Source organism: Salvelinus sp. IW2-2015, unplaced genomic scaffold (assembly GCF_002910315.2).
Source record: "Salvelinus sp. IW2-2015 unplaced genomic scaffold, ASM291031v2 Un_scaffold4390, whole genome shotgun sequence".
NCBI lineage: Eukaryota > Metazoa > Chordata > Actinopteri > Salmoniformes > Salmonidae > Salvelinus > Salvelinus sp. IW2-2015.
Genome location: NW_019945660.1, coordinates 38,730 through 43,476, shown reverse-complemented (window position 1 = coordinate 43,476; position 4,747 = coordinate 38,730).

Sequence of the window (4,747 nt, the reverse complement as noted above, 5' to 3'; positions counted from 1 at the left end):
AGCTTCATTACAATCTACATTTACTTTACTCTATTAATAAACTTATTATACTTATCCATTATCAAACTCGACTTAGACATTCCCAGTGTAGGATTTTTGGACATTAAAAATACTGTATCTTTTTTTACTCCATTTAGTTGCCAGTTATTGCCACTCAACCCTAGACAATATCTCAACTTTGACCTGAAACAATTTTGGACAGGAAAAATTGGTCTCAATTCACGAGAGAACAACCTACAAGTTCAAGCAAGTAATCTCACCACTCCCTTGTCCCTCCTCCCTCTTGACACTTTGCACCCAACCCTGCATCTCTGTATCTAACTCTTGGTAAGTGTGAAAACCCCTTTCTTTACAATTATGAAGAATAAAACAGCGAGAACATTCCCTGATCATCCCCGTACTCATTGTCTCTGATCTGTGTGCAGGAGAATCTCTCGGTGATCTGCAACCCAAACATATGAGACTAAATGAACACTTCTTTGTTAATGTTTTTATAATTATGGTACAAGTGTACTTTGGACTCTACAGTATCGATCTGTTAGTACATTGTCGCACTCCCCACAGCTAAGTTGAATCCTGTACTCCGAGATGTCTCGAGAGTTATTGAGTTCCTTGAGTTGATTCCCCGTCACTAAGTGAAAATCCCACAGTTAACTAGTATAACTGTCGCCCCCTGGCTCGAGTATCTAGAGTAAATTACATGTTATCTGAGCTGTTCTGCAAGTTGTTCTACATAATGAGCCGCCCCTGGGGTCTTTATGTTCAAGCATACTGAACTCTGCCTTCAGGATGGCAGCATAAATGTGTTGCGAGCATAAAACTGTTCCCCTCGGCCTAATCCCTCTTTGTGAGTACAGCAAAGTGGTGGCACTATCCTGATCACATCGTGTAGCTCCAATTACATGGTAGTAGTCCTCTTCTATTCTCTCTCTCTCTAAATAATTGTCCTCTCTGAGCTGAAATCTGTTACCTGTAATTTGTTACTAGAAAGGTATTAGAGATCACCACACTCTGCCTCTGCGCCTTGTCTTAACGATTGAGTTCGCTTTCTCCTTCTGATTCAATCTTCTGTCTTGTGAGAGTCATGTTTTCAGTGTCGCACATCCTCCCCCGACATCTCTATGTGCGGAATGAGCATCTTCTGTGAATGTCCTTACGTCTCGTGGAAAATATCAATTGTTAAATCTGGAGTCTGTGAGCCCCCTGGCTGTTTGTAAATGGATGTCTGAGGGTGGAGTGTGTGCCCCTGCATGTTCGGGTATAACAACTAGACACGCACCTGTCTGAGTGTTGTAGTGTGCCCCTGGGTTCACTATCAGTTAATGAAATACATAACAATAATATATTTAACAAAAATAAGGCGAAATTACTGCTTTAAGAGCAATGACTGGACGTCCATGGCTGTACTGCTTAACTTCTGTCTAATAGTATTTTCTGAGCAATGATGTTGCCATTGACCACTTTGTACACTCCGAATTAGTTTGTGAAATGTGTGAGTATCTTAAAAAGGCATAATACACTTATTTGGACAATACCCATTTTTTATGAAACTCCAAAGTTTAGTATTAATTACACTGGAATAAACCACTTGATCCATCTTTGTTACTTCATCAGTAGCAGCTTACAAAGCTCTTTTATACTATATAAACTTTTGCACTTTTGATCACCCAGTAGGCATTTTCTAATTATAAGTTTAGTACATTGGTAACTTGATCTCATAGAAGCTCAAGTTTCAATGCAATGGTACACAGTTAACAAGACAAATAGAGTAGAAGATCAGAGCTCCTTTTCCAACCACTGAAATAGCTGCGGTCAGCACATACTCATTACGAAATAGACGATGAAGACGGAGGATCCAGATTGTCATAGTGCGATGCGCGATTATCATCCAAATGATAACCACAGGTGTAGCTCACAATCTTGATCGTGTAACAAAAAACGAACTTCGAATTGAATACACAAGTACCAACATACTCACAAGTCTTCACAGGGGCCATAATAAAAAATCACGCGGTAGAAATGGGGAAGGTCTTTAAACATACCGACTAACCCTGAAAGGGGTTAAAGCGAGGGAGGAAACAAGTCGACAATAGTAGCGATGACAACACATGATCGGGGGTGACACTCTTGTTAAACTGCCCGGCTTAGACAGGAACAAATACAGCGTAAAATCAGATAAGTCTCGAATGAGATACACCCTTGTGACGTCCCTTAACTATAGGAATCAACCTTGACTTACTTACTATCTGAGCACGGAGTCGAGCAGCACTCTTATATTTCCATGATTCTCTAGCTACTTAAAACATACATAACTGGAGACCAGATCAGCTAAACTCCTCTTCATCCCACTACTATTGATGCAAAATAGTGCACTACAACTTAGTACCAAGCTAGCCCTAATATATTTCTCCACAATTGTATCTTAACTTAGCGTTAGCTTTATAGACCTTATAGCTATCTCTATTTCTCCGTAGTATAGTGGCACATTATCTTAGTCTCCATGAGCCCTATATCCCTTATATATAGCTAACAATACAGATACCCAATATAGATAATTTCCTAGGAGAAGCCCGTATTTTCACGCACCGTTCTACAATTATTTCACGTCATTTACGTACCGCTGCCACTTACAATTGCTAAGTCTCTGGCATGAGCACGTCATACACCACATTCACCTACATTATTTTAATTGTTTTTGCTCATGTGATCGCGCACTCCATACCACTCTCCCCCTTTCTCTTTAATCTTTGAACTCCTAACCCTACCACCCAAGAGTCTGCCTACCATCCTATCACTATACTGCTGGAGTGCACTTCTACCATTATAAAGAAACACTAATAGGAAATGCATTGTCGAGCGAGGCATCGTATAACTTAAAGTACAGCAAGTGAGCCTTATCTTCTACCTTCTCTACATACAGTTCCGAGCCATCGATAGTCCACGATTCGAGAGTGGTCAGACAGCAGCATACGCAGCCTTCAAATCACCCATCCCAGTGGTAAAGGGTCTACCTCACTTCTAAAATAACAACAGAGGATATTTGACAAGTGTTGCGTTAACCGCCCTGCAGCACAGTTTTCAATCCACACATTGATTACTTCATTAATCTTTGGCTCCCGTGAATAGCTTTCCACTCCGGTTTAAGAGTCGCTTTAATTTTGTGTATTTGTCTCTGTCTGCGTGTGTCTCTCTTTGTGCGTGTGTGTGTGTCTGTTTGTGTGTGTCTGCGTGTGTGTCTATTTGTGTGTTGTATCTGTGTGGTGTGTGTGCTTGTGTGTCTATGTGTGTGTCTGCGTGTGTGAGTGTGTGTATCTGCGTGCGTGTGTGTGTGTCTGTTTGTGTGTGTGTGTCGTGTGTCTGTTTGTGTGTGGTGTGGTCTGCATGGTGTGTCTCATGACGTTGAGATGTAGAATGTGTCGTAATGCTGGCTTTGTGTGTTTGTGTGTGTGTGTCTGTGTGTGTCTGTTTGTGTGTGTCTGTTGTGATGACAACACTGTGCCTCAAAGCAAAACAACTTGATAAATCGATAGGTGGATGAAGACATTGTAACAACGTTGTGGTATGTCATCAATCAGACCAAGATGTGTGTGCCTCTTTGTGCCCCAACATCCACCATATATACAGCAGTATGTGGACACCCCTTGAAATTAGTGGATTCTGCTGTTTCAGCCACTCCCGTTGCTGAYAGGTGTATAAAACCGAGCACACAGCCATGCAATCTCCATAGACAAACAYTGGCAGTAGAATGGCCTTTCTGAAGAGCTCAGTGACTTTCAACGTGGCACAGTCATAGGATGCCACCTTTCCACCAAGTCAGTTTGTCAAATTTCTGCCCTGCTTGAGCTGCCCTGGTCAACTGTGCTGTTATTGTGAAGTGGACACATCTAAGAGCAACAATGGCTCAGCTGTGAAGTGGTAGGCCACACAAGCTCACATGAACAGGACCACACAGTGCTGAAGCGTGTAAAAAATTGTATGTCACACTCATTACCGAGTTCCAAACTGCCTCTGGAAGAAACGTCAGCACGAGAACTGTTCCGTCGGGAGTTTCATGAAATGAGTTTCCGTGGCCGAGCAGCCGCACAGAAGCTTAAGATCACCATGCGCAATGCCAAGCGTCAGCTGGAGTGGTGTAAAGCTCGCYGYCATTGGACTCTGGAGCAGTGGAAAYGCGTTCTCTGGAGTGATGAATCACRCTTCACCATCTGGCATTCKGAYGRAYGAATCTGGGTTTGGCGGATACCAGGAGAGCGCTACCTGCGCCAATGCATAGTGCCAACTGTAAAGTTTGGTGGAGGAGGAATACTGGTCTGGGGCTGTTTTTCATGGTTCGGGCTCCTTAGTTCCAGTGAAGGGAAATCTTAACGCTACAGCATACAATGACATTCTAGACTGCGCTTCCAACTTTATGGCAACAGTTTGGTGAAGGCCCTTTCCTGTTTTAACATGACAATGCCCCCAGTGCACAAAACGAGGTCCATACAGAAATGGTTTGTCAAGATCGGTGTGGAAGAACTTGACTGGCCTGCACAGAGCCCTGACCTCAACCYCATCGAACACCTTTGGGACGAATTGGAACGCCAACTGAGAGCCAGGCCCAAATGTACTAAAGCCATATCATCATCAAACACATGGCCTGGGGCCATCTGTCTCTCTGTGTACCCTGAACTGCTTCAGCAAACAGCAGAACCCGTTTTAGGAGATAGCAGGGACGCAAACTGGTGAGGGCCCAAAAAAGGTGACACTG